Source organism: Columba livia, chromosome 1 (genome assembly GCF_036013475.1).
Source record: "Columba livia isolate bColLiv1 breed racing homer chromosome 1, bColLiv1.pat.W.v2, whole genome shotgun sequence".
In the NCBI taxonomy this organism is placed as follows: domain Eukaryota; kingdom Metazoa; phylum Chordata; class Aves; order Columbiformes; family Columbidae; genus Columba; species Columba livia.
This window is the reverse complement of record NC_088602.1, coordinates 97733890-97756669: the sequence shown is the minus strand read 5'-3', so window position 1 is coordinate 97756669 and position 22780 is coordinate 97733890. Positions and strand designations below refer to the sequence as shown.

Here is a 22780-nt window from a genome sequence, read left to right as displayed (position 1 = left end):
AATAAGGACCGCAATTCTTAAAGGGTTAAGAATTCTTTACAAGAGAAATCTGAAAGCCAGGGATACATTTTATCTTGCCTGAAGATTATCACATGAAAACAGCATGCTACTATGTCAGAGAGACCTAAACGCATATGTTTATCCCACAGCTCACATGATTTTGCTTCCTTTAAACCAGAAATGGTGATGAGAAATAGGCCCAGCAGAAGAGCAACAGGTACAACATAGTAAGAAACTTCCCAAAAATACACATCTGCTCTACAGAATCAGGGCTAATATTTACCGATATTAAATGTGCATGAAGTAATACACACCAGCAAGTCACATGCTGGTTACAAACACCAATACACCCAGCTCTAGATAAGCAATATTCTGTATTTGACTTCAGAGAAATCAAACAGTGATGTGTAAGGGACACGGTGGCATCAAAGCTGATAAATGCTTTTGAAGATACTACATTTCCTTGCTCTAAATTTGTACTCCCAAGCATGCTGTGGGAAAAGTCACACAGATCTAGCTTTCCAAGTTAACCAGCAATGAAGTTTTAAAACACACAGAGAACAGAGGATCCACAGGGAAACAAGAACATTGTGTATGTCTTAAACAACCACTTACATGAAGATCCTCTGCCCCCTCCCCACATAAATATACAGATACATATACACTTGCACTGAGGTGATGAGATTAGGTAAACATGAACAAACAAGTGCACTGCCAGGGGAAGAGAGAGGGATATCACTACTATTTTACATTCTTTAAGCATTTAAGCAGAAAGACCTATTTGGATCTGGGACCATACTACATAGGCCAGGGGTGTCAAACTCATTTTCACCGGGGGCCACATCAGCCTCACAGTTACCTTCAAAGGGTCAAATGTAATTTTAGGACTGTAGGAAAAGTAGGAAATGTAGAAGTTTATCCCACAGCTCATGTAGGAGAAGTTACATTTACACAGTCTTAAAATTACATTTGGCCCTTTGAAGGCAACCATGAGGCCGCTGTGGCCCCCAGTGAAAAATGAGTTTGATGCCCCAACACAAGCCATCATCTGAGCCATTTAATAAGGCTATCAACATTTGAGCAACACATGCGAATCAAAGCCAGGCCTACCACTCATGCTTGAGATCATACAGAAAATGAAGAGTTAGGTAAAACAAGTGGCTGCACCCATCAGTGTAGAAGCACACTACATGTACTGACTGCTAATCAGTAAGTTTTTAGAAAACGCCACAATAAGGTAAAAGGGCACAAAAATCTGGGGTAAGTCTCAAGGATACAAGAGATGCTGACAATACTGCTACTGCTGATAAAGGCTACTTATAACATACAAAGAGGACTTTGGCATAGTTTAGCAACTTAATACTAGAAGAGAGAGACAAATAGGATACTGAAGAAAAACCATAAAGCCACAAACTTAATAGGTCAAAAAGTATGTGACCACATCATAGTACGAGGATTTAGCTTTTACTTTATCCCTTTCTCAAAAAGGGCTAATACAGAACCTAGAAGAGAAGAGTGAACTTGAAGAAATATTTTGTGCAGGTGATGTAACTACCATGAAACAGAACAGAGGAAGCAACAGCTGGAGAAGCATATTCTCCCACAGTAGATACAATCTCCAGGCTGTTTTACCCACTCAGAACCTTGCCAAGATTATCTTCTAGATTTTCTATAACGTGAACTGTTTTTAGACTATCTCCAAGACAAGGATAAAAATCAGCCAAAGACTGTTGATGTATAAATTGGAACTGGAAAGAACCAAGAACTAGTTCACTTGAGTATCCAGTTCATTGGGATGAGATACCTCAAAAATCTCAGGAACACTGAGATTCAAAAACATATCCACAACAGACAAATGGGAAGCATTATTGTCCTTCATCTTAGAATGAGGAAGGCAATTTTTCAGGGCAGGCAGAGACTATGGTGACAGGAATTCACAATACAGAGAAAAGAATAAAGACTAGCATACCAGTGAGTTTGAAAAAGGATTCTTGAAGGGAAATCCCAAATAGTATAAAATACCAGTAATATTTAATGTTGTACAGATTCAAGTTATGACAAAACAGTAGACTATGCCAATCCCAGGGCAGTCTCAGTTTTGAATAATATATTAAGGAACATTTGATATCAAAACTTGGAGATTAACACTCCATTACTACAGTGTGTAGTAGTGGACAGTGATTAAACTCATTCTGCAATTTGAGAAGCTTGCTACAAACACTGCATTACAAGAGCAGATCTTACTTAACTGCAGCTTCTCATGAGGACTCCTGACCTGGTCCAGATAAGCTCAACCTCAAGGATGCATGAAGTGCCAATGGTAAACACAGAGAGGATTTTGGTCTCCAAGGGGAGAACTCTGCTGAGAAGCCATTATCCCCAGTTCCCAGCACATACTTAAAAACCAAACAACCTCAAACCAAACTGTGACTACAGGCTGTTATATAAACATAGGCTATAACCAACCTATTTCATGCAGTTTGATTTACTGCAGTGCCCACTCAGTCACTGTTAAATTCAGCTCCTTAATAGGACACTATCTTAAATGCAAATATTACCTATCCTTACTTCTAAGAATACCATTGCAGAGCATGAGCAAGTCCTAGGTACTCCTCTGGGAATATTCAAGCAGCTGCATTATCCACATTACGTTTCATAAGAAAGCCTTTTGGAATCATGTCTAATCTAGCTCAGTAACTTTCTACCCAAAAGGGTTTTTTCATTACAAAAGATACATCATGAAGAAATGATGGTAAAGTATACTCAAAAGGTAAAGTTTTAAAGACCAAGCATCCAAGCAGGATGCAAGGACAATCCACCAAACACTTACTGAGCATCTGAATGCTATAAACATTCCACAAACAAAAAACTCAAAAGCAACAGTAAGTTTGAATTAGCAAGCAGAGGATACAGACCAACCATTTCACATTCATATCAGTATTGTGAATGAAGATTGCACTTTAGAACAGAGATGGTTTAATGAGTTCAGTGGTCTCCAGCTCTCTACAGCTGCAAGACATAGTGACACAAGTATGTCAGTACACAAGTTGTTTTTAAAAGAAAAATCAGCAGCAATCTCTGTAACAAGCACAGAAGTGACAAAGTGTTCTATACTCATTCACAGTAGTTTGTCTAAAAGCAAGGTTACCTTAAGATGGAAAGTTACATTCACTGCAGAATAAACTGCACAACAGTCAGAAATGTGTCAGATCCATCATTGCAATTAAATTTAATCTTTGAGGCAAAACCTTTAGAACTAGATTCCTACTACAGGTCAAGATGACATTAAGAAAACTTAAACGTGGCCACAATAAATTCAGATCTCACACTGCATACTTTCATTCTTAATATCAGATGAAGAAGAAAAAAGAAAGATGTCTGTGTAGTATAATAGTAGTTTAAAATTCTAACTATTATGAAAGCATATTTTAAAAACATCAAGTTGATTTGTCCTGATAAACCATTTGGTAAAGTCTAGATACACCTGATATTTTGCAATGCAGAGCAGTAATACAGAAACCACTATCAAATTGCCAGTCTCATTAATCCTCACCCTTTTCTAAAGGCGAGGGGGGATGCCCAAACAAAAACATGGACATGAACACTTCCGATAGGCATCAAGGACGGCAGGCACTCTTGACTTCCCATCATACGTCCGCGAAATGTCATGATCTCCTTCAGATCAAGTCTTACCTCCTTTTCTCTCTCTGCTTGTAAGAGACTCACTGCTACCACTGTTAACATGTGAAGTAAGGCACAAAACAATTCCTTATTGCTGTCAAAAACCGTAAGGAAGGCTGAACACAGAGCCACTCATTTACAACTTCTAGAGTTACGGATAACACAGCTTTTCCACTCTAATTGCTTTATACCTAAACAGCATGGTTCACTCTGTACGGAATGCACAGGTTTCCAGGTAAGAGACCTGAGAGTTATATTTTCCAACACATGCTCAAAACATTTTCCCTGTCATCTGCACAGTAGCATTTTTCTTCTAAATGCAGCGTATGCTGCCATTTGGAGACTTGCTTCACCATCCCACTGGAATAGCATTCTAAAGGCTCTCCGGGGAAACATCTCCCCTTTGTTGGCAGAACGCCTCATGCAGCATCGCTGGGTAACCAACAGGGAAATCCAGAGCACTATATGAATACAAACATCAGCACAAGATAACAATTAGATGGCACAGTTGCACATATCATTAAACTAGAGGAAGTGTATTAAAAGAGTCATTTGAAGATAACACCATTCAAAGACTAGATCCTGGTATATTCATGGCTTGCATAATGTATACATAATCACAACTGGTATATGTACAAAAAAAATCCACTGCATAAGTCATGAAGACTATGGTAAAGTTGCTTAAAAATAAGCCATTCTAAACAGGCAAAGATTCAGAGTACAAGATAAACATTTTCAGTAAAAGTAATCCATCTGACACCTCAAAACAGACCCTCTTTTAATAATTGATGCCTTCAAGAGAACTTACTCAAATAAGGCTATATATTAAATCCTAGGAGGTACAGTACAAGTAAAGTGTTTTGTACCACAATTTGCCATAGTAACTGGGAAATAACACTACATGTTCTAGTGAGTTTAACTACTTTCAGTATTACTTAAGTGTGCTGAACAACTAAATGGGGCCTAAATTTGTCAGAAGCTGTTTCTAACTACCTGTCTAGTTGATGTCCCACCAGCAGAGTAGTGAATCAGTCATACACAGATGCATCACTGGAAATTCTCCTGAAAAATAACTGGGCAGTTAATCTCAAGGGCAAGAAGTACACAGTGGCAAGAGAAGATCTGGGCTGAAGCAAACAAGCATTCCCATCCAGCACTGCCCAAGTTCTGTTGGTGGCAGGACAGAAGAGTTCAAAGTTCACTTTCACAGTTGATGTGGGTTTCCTTTAAGATGCCTGGAAAATGACTATGTTGACCACATCCACATTCTGAAATACTTTTTTGAGAACTCCTAACGAAGCTTCAGCCGAAGGAACAGGAACTGAGTCATTTGTACAGTACCCATCCACAGCACAGTCACTCTCAGATGTGTGCCTGACATGCACACAGGCAGGGGTAAAGCAGTCAAAATTCACACTGTATGAGGGACTTCAGCTAGGGATTTTATAGCGAGGTGTCAGTGCTCTATGTAAAGGTGTGTTGTGAGCACAGCTTCATCACTGCAGGCTGCCACTCACTGTCAGCTCTACTATTTCTGAACACAAATTTAAGCACAAAACTGAAGACTATGAGCTGAGCTCAAGACCATAAGCTCTCCACAATGTATTTTACTATATGCAACTCAAACTGGCCATGAACAAAGAGATACAGATAAATGAGCTAGCGTGCTATTACAACCTGTGTGTAGAGTGAGAAAAAAAAAAAAATCTAAGTGTACCATTTCAGACTTGACTGCACATACTATGTGTGAATCGACTACACTCCTAGTTATGTTTTACTGCAAGATAAAGCAGCTCTGAAAGCAAAACCTGAAGGATCCAACAAATCATTCCAATATTTCCAGTTCACCTGGTAACCTTCAGCACATGGGAAAATAGTATTCAATGAAGCATGCTCTGTACAGGACGTGTATACCAACTACCAAGTATTGCCTTGTGGCTGTTAGCTATGTATAGAGTTGCAGAAAACAGGCATCCTATTTGAAAGTCAGCTTTCTACATAATAGGTGTGCCACTAAGCCATTGTTTAAACCCACCGAAACTGCACTGAATCATTTCCCTGAATAGCATCACAATCAAGTGGGTGTGTTGTTTTTAAATCAAGGTGTCTGCTAAGCAAGTTCTTTAAACAATTTTTGATTCTCAACACATCCCCAAAGCATAAGACTATCTCCTAAATTCCATAAAAATTGTATTTACAAACACAAGATGCCAAAGAAGCAACTCTGCACCAAAAAAAAAAAAAAAAGGGAAGGTAAATGCTGGATTCCAGGAAGAAAACACCTGTGGTCTGCCTACAGAACTATGCTTCTCAGAATAGCCTCTAGCACCTTCACTGTTCGTGTCTAACCAGGCTTCTGAATGCAACCCACAAAAAAGAAGGTTAACCTGACATCCCAGGAATGGTTTTCCCAAATGTTTTGGCTCTCCAGACTGTCACAAAAAAAACAGCTTTATCTACAACAGACATGCTTAGTTCCCTCCCCGCCCCCCAAAGGAATATTTGACTAAGCTTCCCTGCCCATATCTAGGCACTTTTTAATTGATGTGTACTTATGTGGTATTGAACTGCATGCTGCTCCTTCACCACAGAATTACATGCTCTTAACGCCAGCCAAGAAGTTAGAGAGTTCCAGCAGGCCAATTTATCAGGCAGCTGAAGTATATTGAACGTACCCAAACCAAACCAGTCATAATCACTGAAGTCACACATTATCGAGGGGTGTTCTGGCTACAACATGCAACTCTTCGGGCAGAAACTCCTGGGGAAAATACAGCACTTAGCTTGTCAATACAGCTTTTTGACTCTCTACCCAAGCAGATAATCTAACAGACGTGTTCTGTACCTAACAGGAGAGCAAGACACACCATGGTACCTCACAGTTAAGAGGCAATTAAAGGTTTCTTATTCAAATGTAATGCCACCTTCTGTACTAATTTTCTACTATACGATCCACATATCTTTTTCAGAGGAATTTTTGCTATATAACATTGTTACTGAAATACATCATTTCCAAGAAACATCTAAATAGGATAACAGTCATAAGAGGTTTCTTTCATGGTATAAGAAAGATGTTGTACATTTCAGTTTTCATTACACAAAGGTATCTTCTACAGTAGCCTTGGTGCTATTACTATTGTAACTGCTAGAAGACACGACTTTCCCATTCATAAGTAAAGCATTCGTCCCCATCTTTCTGCCTACTGAAAACAGCTGAAGAAAACCAGGAAGGAGGTTCCAACTTTGAGCATCAGCCTGACATCAGTGTACTTTCACTAAAATTACACATAGATTTCAGACAAAGAACCAGAGGTTCATTCTTCCCACAGCCATAAACCAGTTGTGAGAAAGTAGTTAGGTCTTCTGAAAGTGGTATTTTTGCCTTCTCCAGCTGCTGTATTACAGAAGGTCTTAATGGGACCCATTTGATATTCCTCAACTAGCAGTTTCTAAGCAGTTCCAGAGAGGCAGGGGATCGCCCAGCTAAAGCAGCGTTAATATTAAGAGTCATGCTCATATTGCACCTGTTTGACCAAGGCTAGCACTTGCATGTCCTGTATGTGAAGATGTAGAGCTTGGGTATCATCAGTCATTTCAACCTGTCAAGACACCCAAGCAGCACAAAGCAAAGCCAGGCTCCTGGAGCTGATAACAGTGGATGAGAGAGGACAACTAGTAGCACTCTAGTAACTCACGAGACCCAAAAAAAAAAAAATCACAGACAACTTCCACCACAAGATTGCCTTCACTAGGCAGCAGAGCAGCAGCAGAGTGGAAACAAATCGGCCACTTCCAGTTCCTCACCCCAGCCACAGGGCACATCCTCTCTGCTTGCACTAACAGTTCCTCCCCCAGAATGCTTTAACTGGCACATACTGACCAAACGTCACAAACCAGAAAAAAAGATTCCCTTAAAGAACCAGGGCAGCTCCCTGATAAAGCAATTCAACCCTTTTGCAGCCCACACTGCAGTTTTTCTTCTCTGGGAGCATCAGGGTTTCTAACAGCAGGCTCTCCTCGCGCCCTACTCGGGCTCTCCCTATCACAACTGCAAATACTATTATGCAACTTACATGAGTGCTACATTTCCTATAGTTTCCGGTAGAAAGAATAAACATTGGATTTCATTCTCATTCCACAGCTGCTTGTGGGGAGGGAGGCCTCCCGTCCACTCCTTCCTTCCCTGAGGAATTTCAGCAGAGGGGTAGAGCTCTCCCAGCCAGGGCTCCAGCTCAGCTGCAACCACAGCACACTGACTTCGGCTGTTGCCCCCCCCCCCAACCCCAGCAGACACTTCACCCGCCTGTCATTTCATACAATAAAATATCTGCCTATTTAGGGAGCTGGCATCCTGAAGAAGGCTGGTGTTGCTATTGTCAGAGATAAATTGAAAGTGCCAATTACCAACAACAATCTCAGGGTTGTTTTTTTTTTATTCACTAGGGACTATGTCAAGTGCAGACTTAATTTTTGAGGCTCATTACTAACCACAGTGCAAACTGATTAATACTAGCACACATATTCAAAGCACAAACAGCATCCAGCAGAACACTGTTATTTTAATTTACTTGTTGAAAAGTCAGTATTTCCTTTATCAAGCACCTAAGGAAATACCCTCAAGCTTCTGAAGAGACATTCAACTGATTTAGAAAGAATTATGCACTGATAAGTGATTAGTGGTATTATAAATGTAGCCACTAATTACGTGTATTTGCATATCACACCTCTCACATATGAATTCATTCATAAGCTTAACTAAGGACATAGGTTTGAGGAGTTCAGTGTTTGTCAATGCTATACGAGGACCTCCATGCAAAAGCTGTTATCTTACTAACTAGTGTATTTGGTGGGAATTTTTCCAACTTGCAAGATTTGCTTGGAATAGCTCAAAAGAGACCAAATCCTACATTACTTCAGTTTCTTTAGATGCTTCCTGAATGACCAAGATGGCCAAGTATTCCATCCCATGATACTCTTGATTTTTTTTCCCCCATCCCTTTTGTTGACAACTTGCTAGCACACCAACTTCCCCTTTGTGCCTGCCGATGGATACTGGGAAATATATCCCTTTCTAGACAAAACCAGAAATGTTATCATATATTCATATTAATATGATCATCTTCCATTCAAAGAATTTGAATTCTATTCTGTGAAGCACACCTCTGAATGCTGAACCTTTGTTATCACAACAACATAGCTTTTAACTAAGCCTGAAATTTAAAATAAGATCGTGTTCAAACATTATGAAAATACAAGTCTGGTTTTAAAAAAATATTTTCAATGGTTTGTTTCACTTGTTCCCCCCCAAAACAAATTAAAAAAAAAAAAAAAAAGAAAAACAGGCCCCTCAAAAACACAACTACTCCCAGTATTTTCAGTGAAGATATAGGCAACAGTTGCTAATAGAAACCATTTCACGCTTATTGCCCAACCACACACTTGTTAAGCAAGTGCAGCTAAAGATTAGTAAAATACAAATATTTAATTATTCACAAGTCATCCAGCCCTGATGTTTTCCTTAAGGTGTGAGCAGCTGGCTGCAAAATTTAAACCAGATGTTGCTCTTAAAATGAGCATCAATTTAAACATGCAGTTTCACCATGACCAACACAGCAAAAAAAAAAAATGCACAGTACTATGCACCTATTTATAGCAGATATTTCTGACAGTGAAGAAAAGTGAAACATCTGGTTCAAGATGATTATGGAACAGATAAGTGGCATCACATAATAACTACAGAGCATGACTTCAGTAGCACAAGCCAACGGGCAAGAAAAAAAATGCAAAAGTTTGCAGAAAGTCTGGCACAGTTATTACAAAGATGTAGTTTAGAATGACCATTAGAAGGCAAACATAATTCTTTTCAAGCTGTTGACTTTTACTTCACATTATGTGGAGAATAACTCAAATCTGCAGATTCACTGGGAGAGATGCATCCCTGTCTGGTACTAAAAGCAAGCATATACTGTTGTGACACATGAACATCCATCCATTCAGAATTAAAGATTTCTTTTCTCTCCCTCATCTACAAAGACCAAGAAATTATCAACATGGATACATGCACTAATAAGACATTGGCATGGGTGGATGTCATGCAAAAATACTTGCAGTGACGCACATGAGACACTAGGGTAAAAAGCATGGCTTCTGAATTTGATCAGCAATATAACAAAAACCTGCAACAGTACTACTATGGACTAGAAAACTTATTTCTTGAGTGAGCATTAGAAGAGATCAGCCACGCCTGTGCTCAGAGAGAAATAAAACACACGATAGGAGTAGGTAGGATTCTGAACAGGGATATACAAAAAGGAGGTGAGAATTTCTACTTCAGAAAAATACTGCCTGCTCAGTGTTTCTAAGCAATAATTCTGTCAGATCATCATTTTCCCTGGTTCAATACTTCATCTTTTAATACACAGTATGAGCTGTGTCAATACAGTATTTTTTAAAAAAACAGCTACACAGCTTCTTCCCTGAACTTAGATGTGTGTTATGCAGCTGTTGTATACTACAGTCAAAGACTAAAATTCTCATCTTTAAAAACAAATCAGACTCTCTAGAAACAGACTAATTTCTAGGAGATCACAGTGCTCTTCCACAAACCATACCCAGTCCCACCTTCCCCGAGCTCTATTCAGGCAAAATGACCCAATTGTCCCTGACTGAGGGGACATAAAATAGTGCACAAGCATACCAGCTTGAAAAGGAGGCATAAACTGTTCTTCTTGGGCAAATAGTTGTAGTTCAAACTCATCGCTAGGAATAGTTAGGTTAGGCAATATCTTTATTGTTCAGAAGGCAAGCTTTCCTGCATAGAATCGCACAATATGCCCACGTCAGGTATCTTCAGGAACAGGTCAGAAATATAGTCACCAGGATTTGCTTAAAAACAGTTAGCCCAACCCTCTGGGGTCAGGATGACAGTCCAGAGAACCTCTATATGTGCCACAGAGTTCTTTCATTTTCACACCTTCTATTTGTAGGTCATCACTCTCATCATCAGCTTCAAAGCCACACAGTAACTCCACAAAGGTTTCTTGAGTCAATTCATTCTTAAACTTTGCTTCATCTGAGCCATAAAAGATGATTTTCTGTCCTGTGACTGTTGAACTTCTAAGATACTGCTCTGCGTACCAGTAAATCGCTTGATTTAAATCTTTACTTCTCATCAGCTTTATGAGCAATACAAGATATTCACAGAAATGAGTTGATGATGATGTTTTGGCATTTTGAATGAAGCCACTATAATTACATTTATCATGTGTGTCGGAGACAAGCATTTAGATACACACCCCACCTCAGTTTGCCCATCCAGTAGCTTAGATTTTAACTTTTTTTTTTGGTGCTGAGAATATTCAATAAGGTATTTAAGGTAATATCAACCTACCACAAGCTTATACACTTGCCATATCTCTTAGGGATATATTTTTAAAGGTGTTTCCCCTTTCTTACAAATCCTAAAGAAACAAGTAACACAAGTTCAACTTTTCAGCTCTTGCTGTGATAAGTAATTTGTAGGAACAAATCAAGTCAGACATAATAGCCTGATCACCCCCTGGGAAAAGTATTTCAGTCCTATTACACTGCATTTCTAACAGGGATAGGTGCAGAAGAACTACCTCCAGTACTAAAGTTACAGATGGGAGAACAAAGTGTTTCTACATTTATATAGAATGGCTTACAGATAAAGAATCCAGTTTTCAAGCCTCAGCACAGTTAGAATATGAAAGGGGAAAAAAATCTTGCTCTGGTCAGAGAACTGCAGTTAAGACAAGTTAACTTAAGGGGCAACTCCTTCCTCCCTTTACTATATAATAAAGCTTAACCTATCTTCAAAGATTTGAAACAAGTATCCTTGCCTATTAAAATCTTTCCTTAAATTAAGGCTATCTAGACATAAAACAGCCAGCCCCAAAAAATTTGGGGGGAGAGGGGAGACTTCCAAGAGGTGGCAAACCATAGTACTATCAAAAGCAATTCCCTCACTGTCACGTTTTAGCGGAAAAAAAAAAAATCAGACACTGAAATTACCCGTGTAATCTAACCAGTTCAAGATGCTATGGGGTGGGGGGCATGCACCATGCATTCGAAGTTTCCATACGTCACTGCAGCTGCTATAATGATTTCTAATCTCCCTCACTCAAAAACTGGTCTGGTCATAAAAAGCTATCTGTATCCAGGAGGTCAGCATGTGTATGTGTGAAACAAGAGAGAAGTGCAACATGCACCAGCACGTTGTCTGAGAATATCATAATTAATAAGGAGTCCAGAATCTGCTGGTATCTGACAATTCCAGGTAACGCTGTTCAGCACTGTAATATCACACAGGCAAGCATCTCCACATGCACATGCTGTCTTGCTATTCACACAATCCAAATGTTTTACAGAATCCATCCACCACTGAAGGGCTACTAAATGACTGAATAAACCAAGGACAGAAGTGAACCAGCCATGTAACCCTTTCAGCAGAGTTGCCAGCTGACACAAACTACAACTGTCACCATAAAAAAAACCAACCATAATCAACAAAATCCCTGGTTATATGCATTTCTCATGTCTGCTCTTCTCTACATCAGTCATCAAGCATGACCATTTGCAATAATTAATAAAAACAGTCATCATGATACATAGCAAACTTTACTTGTGGTAGTTTTAATTTCAGATTTTTTTCTCCTCCCAGCATTTTGTAATTCCAAGTGTTTTCTTTTTAGAATTTCATTACATATGCTCACAAAAATCAGACAGCAAAAACATACTAACAGAATGAGCATAAAGTGTGGTTTTGCGTGAGATCACATACTACAAAACGCAAGGGTTTTTTTTTAATGAATAAACTGGAACAGTCAACAGTATGACACAAATCAAAATACAAGTAACAGACATGATCTAAACAGAATTAGACTGGAACATGTTTATTTAATTCCTGAAATTTCAGTTTACGCTAAAATCAGTCAGCCTTCACCTCATACAAGTATTTCAAAACAGGTGAGAGAAACCCAGTGGGAGGTGGCTGATCATTTTATTAACAGACAACAAATCAACTGCAGTTACATTTTTTCGAGCTTTCACTATTAAAGCAGAGTAGTATGTGCTTTTTATTTTTGGTAGAGTGGGGGGAAGGGAGCAGGGGACCTCTGGCAAGAATGCTAACCTTATGAATTCTTCCTCTGGAATTTTAATTGGTAAATCTATAAGTAAAAACGTACCCAGCTGCAAGGAGCTGCTCCCCAGCCCCACCACAATTGCAGGACCTCACAGCGGTTTGCTCAAGCCTGAAAACAGCACTTTCTTCAGGTGGTGTCCAGCCACACCTGAGCAAAGAAGGAGATGCCGATAGCAGAAGTTGGGTTACACTCTTCCCGATTTGCAAAGGCATATCGCCTCTAGAAGCCATGCTTATCTCAAAATCTATTCTTTTTATTGCTTCTCTTATTAGACATTTCCTACTCGTTTTTACAATAAATTTAGCTACACAACAGCCTTGAGCTCTATTTTTATATACAGCATTGTTCAAAGAGCTTCCGAAAATTGTATTAGGAAAGAGAGAAAGGCCTTTGAACAATTAAGACAAGCTTCATAACAGAAATGTAATCTCAACACTAGTTAGTGTTGGGTTTTTTTTTTTCCCTCTTTTGGAAAAATCTTCATATGGGGAATTAAGACAGACAAAAGCAAAAGACTTACAAATAAGAAAATGAGTATTTTATGCATCAAAACCAACTGAGATGAGCATACTCTGAATGACACCTTTTAACCTGTAACCAAAGTGCTTTCTACATGCATCTTAAAGAAGTTACAGCTCAAAAAGAAAGTAAAAATAAAACTCACAAAGTTAACAGCAGATTTGAAACATAAGTTACCATTTCCACATAACATACCCACTCTTTATTGACCATTATGCAAGATCTAAAATACATTACAGGCAGTACTGTTTCCCATCTGACTTGCAGGCAGTTTGCACAGTAACAATTAACGTACCAGATTTAAATATAATTGAAATAAACATTTTATATGCATCCACACTGTAACTAATTTTCTTTACAGTTTCTAGGATCACACTACATTAAGGAGTCCAATAAAAACAATACTCTGAATACTCATATATATATATATCTCATTACATTTCAACCTTGGAGAGAGTAATCTCTGAACTATGTTACTTTTTTTTCTAAATAGTTAGGAATTTAAGAAACAGGCACGTCGGAAGTTACATCTAGCTTTACCATGCAGAAAGCAAGCGATTTTGCCACGAAATGTGCCTAGTTAGTGATTTAAAGTCACTTCAGTCCCCGCACATGAAAAACAATAGCAAAGCAAGCTCAGCACAGCCTGTCGCCCCAGCCTTCCCCTCCGGCAGAAACCCCAACCTCTGCACACGGGAGACACTCCACTCATCACAACTCACACCTGAGCACCGCCAGCCACCCTCACACCTTCTCGGGAAGGAGAAAGAAGTTCACCACGACAAGGAAGTCGCAGCCACACGTGCTGGAGTTACTCGCATCCAGACAAGGTTCCGAGAAGCGTCTGAGAAACTTCCCCCTCCGCGAAGAGAGAAGACAAGGGGGGAGAGCTGGCAGACCCCCGGCACTCCCCACAACCTCCCCCCGCCCGCCCAGGTGCGCTCGCTTCCCACCGGCGCGGTTAACCGCCGTACAGAACCCGCTCACGCCGCCCCGGCCACCCGAATGTGGGCCGGGCGATCCTCCCGAGCGGGCGAAGCCGCCGCCGCCGCTCCTCACTCACCCGTGCCGAGCCCATCCGAGCGGCGCCTCCTGATGACAGGCAGCTCCCGTGCGCCCCGAGCCCTGCCGAGGGGCGACCCCCAATGAGGGCGAGTGGGGGCGGTCGCCGATGAGAGCCCCGCGGCCCCCGACAGTGCCCACCCCGGCAACCGCAGGAGCGGGGCCGCCCAGAGCCGGACTGGAAGCCGAGCTGCGCGCCCGCCGCCGCCGCACGCCGTTCTTATAGCGACCCGCCAATTAAGGGCGGCCAATCGGCGGGCGGCAGCCACGTGACGGGGCAGTTCCAATTACCGCGGAGAATTTTTCTGAATTAGCGGGGTTACACAAAGGACACTCATTGAGGGGGAAGGAAAAAAAAAATAAAAAAATAAAAAAAAAAAGGGCAGCGAGCGGGAGCGGGAACGCCCAGCCGGAGCCTGCTGGTGATTTAAAGCAGGAAACTCCCTCGCCTCACACAGACACGGCCGCATTCAGCAGCGGCCAGCATCTCCGCGGGAGGAATGTCTGGCGCACATTACGCTAATCCTCGCCCCCGAGGTTGGGTTTACACAGCCATCGCCTCGCTCGCTTCCCCCTGCCAAGGCGCTGGACGGTGGGGGGAAAGCGAAAACCAGCACCTCCCGCCACACCGCGGAAGGAAGCCCTGTTTGTTACATGTGTATAAATATATATTTATTTTCAAGCATAAGCTGGGAATGGCTTGCAAAGCAAAGGCTGGTGGTGACCGGTGTGCCGGCACAGCTCCGAAAAACTTCTGCGTGCAGTGATCGCACGAGTCAATAAAAAAGGGAATTATTAAAAGGCGCTGAACAATTAGCAAATACCGGCTCTCCGTGCCAGAAGAGACTCTCGTGAGAAAAACGCACCCATTCTAACTAATGCTTTACATTTTTATTTTGAGGAATTGCTGCGAGAAGAGGTGAATAGTATCTAAGAAACAGACCCTCACATAAAAGCAACACTGAAAGCCTCACTTGCCTACAAACCCTCAAGGAACACAGGCCAACACCTCTGAGCACCTTCAGCGCCTGCCTGAGATGTGCCACTGAGCTGTGCTTCATCTCTATTTCCCTACCCTAAAGAAACACATATAATCAGAAACATCAGAGGGGCACAGCAAATGCCATCCGAGGCATAACCGGAACAACGGTGAGGCTGCCTGCCACTGACAAGCCTTGCCAATCCCAATTTATGGGCAGGAAACATATGCCAGGACAAACCAGTTGAGATGACTCAAATCACCTCTCCCCCACCCTCCTGTTCACAGAACAACAGACCTCTTTAGCAACGGGGAGTGGGACCTCTTGGAGGAATGACTCAAAGCTGGTCTCGGGGGTAGCGGAAAAAAACCCCAACAGAACAGAAAACACCCAATTCACCCTTCCTCCTTTTCACGTTATATTAATACAATACACGACAACTGTCTTGAGGTAATAAATGCAATAAGGACAAAGAAATCTACTTTTACCGCAAGATAAGTTTACTGAGGTCAAACCCAAGGGAAAACTAATCTAACCACATTTTCAAATTGTTTGGAATATTCCATAGCCCAATGAAACCATAAAATGACAAAAACATCCTATCCTAGAATAGCATAACAAAAAATGTTATGTTTAATTAAAGGCAGATGACCTAATAAAAAATTCACACTCGCACTGTGTGCATATAAAATCAGTATCAGTTTTTCATCTATTGCATTTTTTTTTAAGAAAATGGTCATATGTTTTAACCTTTATGTGATATTTTTAATCTCTGATTAAAGTGATTTGATTAGAACAAAGATATCAGAATACTTCAAAATGTTAATCTTTATTCCTGTCATGAGTGTTAGGTGGGAAGTGATTTTAAGTAAGAATCAGATTAGTTTAGGAAGAGTTACACCTCCATCTTCTTGATGGACAGTGAATAAATCTCTCTCAAAATGGCCATGGGTTTTCTATTAACATAAAAAATGGGAGATGAACTGCCCACTCCTACTGGAAGTTTAATGATAGATAATAGAATTGAAGAGACCTAGGACAACAGGTGTAGCAGAAGAAATTAGGGACTGGAAAGCAAGCCAGCGAACACCTCCTTGATGACTTTTTTTAACATAACCATATCTCCATCTTGAAAAAAAAGCTGCAGCTTGTCCTCAGTGCCTGCAATTGGAAGGTTGCTGCAGAAGTTGCTTATGACGGCTCAGAACTTTTTTCCAAAATTTCCACCCTAAACATATTCAGGGCCAGCTGTTGGCAGACCATCAAATGATCACCATTGTCCTCTCTTTGCTAAAACAGTTCTTTTCCTTTTCTCATGCTATACCACAAATGCCCTCCGTCTGCCATTCTGCAGCTTGTTGGTAGACAGCAGTCATATCTGCTTTCAACTCTGATGAGATATTTAAGCCTAATTATTTTAACACGCTTCATCTCTGAGTTCTTCTCAAAGCATTTATTATGAGGTTCTTCATAAAAATAATTTAGATTAAAACAATCAAATTATTTTACGGTTCTTTTTGGATGGAAACCGTGACTCAGATGAGCCAAATGCAAAATATTCCAAAGTATTCTATGTATAGCATTTGTGTGAGTTTGTGTGGCTGAAGTCAGCCAAATAACCTAAGTACTCCATAATGGAAAACCTGATTAACCATTATAAATACTTCAGAAGTACATTTTAAGGTAAATCCTCGTAATATCCCTGTGAAATGGTAGACTTCAGTCTCCTTTAGAAAATGAGAAAAGAGAGGCCAGGAATACTTAAAATGTCTTGACCAACATCACAGAAGTTTCCACCAGGAACTGAGTTGTACCTAAGACGCTCCTGGCTCCCTGTCCCATGCCGCATACTCTGGAGCAATCTGTGCATCTCACTCCAACCTGGTGCCCAGCTGGATGATCTCTGCCCCCCTTCTATGTGGCTAAAACATAACATTCAAAAATTATAGCAGCCAGTGGCTAATCGGGTTAGGCGTGCTTTCATTGATCTCATGGTTGAGAAAGACTTTTTTTGTAAAGTCAGTATATTTTATGGTGATGCATTTCAGGTTTTGTTAGAGGGATTAGGGTCAGAGGCTGAGACTTTTGTCCAACTGTAGAGAAGGAACACAGAAAGGTACATCACTGAAGTGCTGGCAGTGATGGTCTAATTTCAGCAACTTGGCTACGCAAATATGACTGAAATTCAGCTGGATTCTGTCTGTTGTACTTTCTGGGAGAGGGGTGCTTCATTTGAACACAGAAACCCAATTAGAGCAGGAAGGCAGAGAACGAGGACTGTGAGAGGGAAGGCACCGTTCTCTTCATCCTACTCCATGCACCCTCACAGACAAAAGCACCCACATATTCTCCTACATTCTTCTCTGTTGACTATTTCCTCAGGAGACCAGTTTTTCTTTATTGTTCCAGCAGAGCCTGTTTCCTGCCATACTCAGCAACTCTCCTCTCCCAATAGGGAAGTTTCCCTGTTTTTCCCTTTTGACTTTCTCACCTTTGTGTCTTGGTCCAAACACGAGGGGTGAGCTGCCTGATTACTTTTAAGATGCTCATCATTGGTGTTGGACCAGGGGACATCCAGGTGACGACAAAGGCAAGAAAGCCTGATCCAGTTGAGGTTTCAGAGCCCCAGGAGGGAGTGAGCTCCATAGTAAGCTGACACCACCCTTAATGCTAATTGCACTGAAGACTCTCCTCTGCCGGAGGGGGTGAGCCCAGCCCACAAGGAAGCACATAGCATCACTGGGATGTGTGAACTTGGGTACACAGTCATACACCATGGACATGTGTGTATAGATCCACAGTTACCTATAGAAAAGCAGAGGATGTTAAGGAGACGAGGAAATAAAAAGAATTTTCTCTTTTCTCCCCTACAGATCCCCCTTTCCTTTCCTTGGGATATCTCACACATTTATTGGAAAAGTAAAGCTTGTAAGCACAGAGCTAATGAAACATGCATCATTTAACTAGAAAGTGAGTAAGTTATGATTTTCTGGGTAAACAAGTGATCTAAGCTCTGAGAATGTGGTGGGTTGTTTTTTTTTAATCCCCTTCGATATCTACCCTTAAGGTATCACCTACTTGTCTCTTTTAGTAAGAGTGGAAGGGCTGCACTAGCGTGCTTGGCTAAAAATACACTTTCCCACCAACTCATGCAAGTTGCGGTACTTACTGTGACTGATTCATAGCACCAGCATGCATGAAGCTTTCTGTGCTCAGTGTTATATACATAAATACACGTGCCAGCTTTCAGAGGCACTGAGCCGCTTCTAATTTCCACTGGGTTTGTTGGACTGCATCACCTCTACATATCAGATCTCTGTAAACATTTCTTTTTCACGTATAAAACATCTCCTTTGAATGCTTCTAGTGTCTGATGACCGAACTTGAGCTGTGGTTCCTAAGAGCTGAAGGCTGAACACAGCTCGTCAGATACAATGGTGAGCAGAACCATAACATTTGTACTTCCAGCAGTAGGTGAAGACAGAAGATTGCCATCACCTGTAAAAAGAGGTACCCAACACAAGCTGTAGGAAACAGGACACACTGCTATACATTTGTGTAATGAAAGCAGTGCAGCTTCTATCTCTTCTTGGGGAAAGGCTTGTTAAGGTCTAGATCATTAAAGCTAATTAAGAAAAAGACAAAAATAGTATTAAGGTAAGCTCTTCCAGTATTCCATTTCAACAAGAATCCCTATATACAGTTTCCTCAAAAATATTTTTCTTTTTTTTTGGAAAGGCAGACTCCTGAATACGAGTATTTGAGCAATTTTAGCATCGCTTGCCATTGCATTGCTAAACTGCTAAAAGAAAGCACGTCTCAAGATCAATACAGTACTGTTGTCTGTTAAAGTAACATGAAAAACAGAGCACTGTTGCTGCCTCCATAGCACTTGCGAAAAGGAAGTCTTATTAGACTCGTATCAACATAAGCAATAGGGCAGCTTGAAGAGGGATTTCATTTGCCCTGTTTTTAAAGAGCTACTCAACTTTTTCAGGCTACGGTGACATAAATATATAGTGGGTGAGGGTGGGGGTGGTTTGGGTGGGAGAGGGGGAGGATGGAGGAGGACAGGGTTTTATGCCAAGAGCTGAATCATAACCATGTGAGTAATTTTGCGTGTTTTTTTTTTTTTTCTTAAGGGTATGAATCAAATTAAATTTGTTTTGCTGTGGGTGAAGGAAGAGAGAATATAATAGCATGAATCAGAGCTATCATCAAATATGTGGCACAGACTAAAAATTAATTACAATTGCTGCCTTCTTCTAAAAAGTTTCTGCCATGAAATGTAGCAATTTTGTTAATCAATATAATCCATTTAAAAAATTCTCAGGAATTAAAACCTTTCAATTACTTTCCTCTTCCTTTTACTTTTTCCTATTGTGACAGGAAAATATTAGCATCTTTCAACAAAATCTTGCTTAATCTGTTAGATGTCCTTTTGCTCCAGCAGCAAAACAATTGCTGCTAATAATGAAAAGTAGATACTAGACCACATGTAATTCTGATGAGTCAGGGCTAGCGTGAGGATGAAAGTCCATGGAATACATGCTTTATCACTTTAGCACAGATGCCTTATTAGGTATTCTAATAAAGACAACTCATTTAATGAAAAATGCAAAATACTCAATATCCCTTTGTCTTTTCCTGTAAGAGTGAGAGAAAGTTGTGGAAAAGTGTGTGTTTCACACAGGGGTTTTTTTCACTTTTGAATTTTGAATGTAAGTATGTGATACTGGGAAAACTGTAAAGGGCTCAGAACACAAAACCTCTTTCTAAGGAGGCCAACATAGACGCTTGAAAACAAAACCATGTATTATTAAATATTAGTTAGAAATACAACCAAGGACATAGGGGTTTTTGTACTGGGTAAGAAACCACCGATTTTCATAGCTAAAAATGTAAAGAGTCTTTGCTTCCAAGTTCCTAGTACGGATAAAATGATATTTAATTCATTGTCTGAAAAACACAACAAAGCTTCAGCAAGACATCATTTGGAATCAATTCCTCCCCCTAAACAACTCCAGATCTTTCCCATAGTAATTCTCTTGCACGTGCCCAGCAAAAAGCTCTGTAGAAAGGACTGTTATACAGTGTGTTTGGGAAGCCAGCTGAACCAACGAGACTTAAAGCTGTGATTCTCAGACAGCCAGAAAACTTCTGCAGAGACCTCCACAGCTGCTGTGACTTTCCAGTGGGGTATGTGGGGGAAGGATGAAAATGGAAGATCTTTTGGGTAACCTCAGCCAAGCCCTGAGAGGAATAACGTGTGTGTACACGCGTGTTTTACAATCCCCATTCAAACTGGTCTGTGAACAGGAAGCCAACAGCCTCTCTGGAGTGAGGTCTAACCCTCACCCAGCTCTTAAACCGCCTGAAGGACACAAACTCCTGCAGAAGCGGTGGCTGGGGTTCCTACCTGCTGCCAGCTGATGCCACCCCACTGATGTTCATGCCAATGTGCATACCGGCTTCATTCCTGTTGACGTCTCCTAGTGTTCTTCAAGAAGTCAATCTGTCACTTCAAAATCAGAACTAAATGGGCACTTTAGAGAGCCAGGGACACACAGGTAGTCAAAGAGCTTCATGGCCAACAGCACGTAAGAATTCCCTTGACTCTCCTGCTGGAAGGCCCCCTCTGACAGTGGCAAACATCAGGTTTGCTGGCCAGACAACTTTCTTGCTGTCTTATGTAAGTTGTCCCTCCCTTCCAGTATCACTTGGTACCCAGTTTCACCCAAGCCTCAGTCAGTTACCAGGGAGTAGGAAAGCCCAGCCAACTTATCAGTGCTCAGTGAGAGGCATAGCTCATGTGGATTATCACAGCCTTAAAAGCATCTCATGGTCTTACATGCAGGACATATGCAAGAACTAACAAAATAACTCAGAAGACCACTTCTCAATAAAACACCCAGGACTCAAGATCTGTTAAGACAATAGCATCCACTGGAGTCACTCCGTAAGATACAGCAATAGAAACTCTGCAACAAACTTTCAAAGTCCCTCAAAACATAGCAATAGAAACTCTCCAGCAAAGAAAGCACAACCACTCAGTAGTCACCAGTATTTTGAGACTACTTACTGACGTGGTGGTATAATAAGCATATGAAAAAAATTTTCTTTATATTCACAATCTCAAGCAAGGTCAATTCTCCTCCACGCTCCCCAAGACAAAAATCTCTGATATTGCCTAATTATAGCTTTTACTTGCAATGAAGAATAAGGTCCAATAAACAAATAAAATGCAAGTTCTCAGAAGTTAGCCAGAGAAGATGGTGAATATTTCTTACAAACCAGCCTCTTTACCATTATCTGTGCTTCATCAGTGGTCATAGTTATTTATAATGCAACAGTATAGATTACCACAGGCGGATTTCTTTTACGTTTCTGGTTATTTCTCAGCTACTGTGCATAAACCAAACTCCTCAAATGCTCCTGGCTCCTTATTTTGGCATAAAACGGCAGAGCTTAGCAGGACTTAACTGTCTTCCAGAAGATAAACGCTGCTTGATAAACTTAATTCCCAGCTTTCCATAGCAAATAGCTGCCATTTCTTGCAGGTGTTAGACAGGTAGCTTCAGAAAGGAAAACAACAATTTTCTTTGGCAAAAAAATCACTCCACGTCAATATAGCTCAGAGCAGTAACATTCCCAGCCACTAAGCAGAAAGCTCTCACACACCAGTCTCAGATACAAATCACGTTTTGAGTAACATTATTATTATATAAAATATAATTTTGTATCTTTTAGCTATGAGATTTTAAACTAGTTGTTAGAAAGTATCTTTGCTACCTGCTCTTCTCAACCGTCTCTGTGTCAAATTCAAAGGGGAGCCTGCTACCTAGCCACTTGGGCTAAAAAAACAGATTAAAGGTAGAGTGTAATTTTTATCCACGTACAGAAAAAAAAATACTTCTGTACTTAGCAAAATCATTAGAGACATATCTAAACACCACAGGTTTTGGTACAAAACTTCCTGTAAACTCAATGGCTTTAAATTAGTACATATATTGCTAATACTTATTTACTTCAATGGCTTAGGAGATATTTCTGAAAGTAGTTATTGAAAAACTGAAGTTCTGTTTTGCTTTCAAAAAAGTCACATATCCTGTTCATTTCTAAAATTGCTGAAATGGTTCAAGAAAAACGGATGGGAAATTCCATTTGAAAACGCCAACACTTGCAAACACAATTTGAAGCACGGGATGGGAACATGATCAAAAATCAAGTACAAATACTTCTCCATGATTATATATTTTGTTTCTCCGGTCCCATGAAGGAAAACTACAGGAAGGCTGGGAGGGCAGGGGGTGAACGACCGTGAGGAAATTGCAGTTGTAAAGAACATAGCACACCACCAATAATAAAATA

The 22780-nt window shown here is 40.6% G+C and overlaps 1 protein-coding gene across 1 annotated transcript in view; it reads right to left on the bottom strand.

Moving 5' to 3' along the window:
- The window catches only part of LOC110358182 (protein SPT2 homolog), an 84498-nt gene that overhangs the window by 8168 nt on the left and 53550 nt on the right, over positions 1-22780 (bottom strand). The window contains exon 4 of the mRNA XM_065049407.1: positions 1-22780. This exon is cut by the window's left edge and continues 8168 nt beyond it; it is cut by the window's right edge and continues 50164 nt beyond it. The gene's annotated coding sequence lies outside the window, so the exon portion shown is untranslated.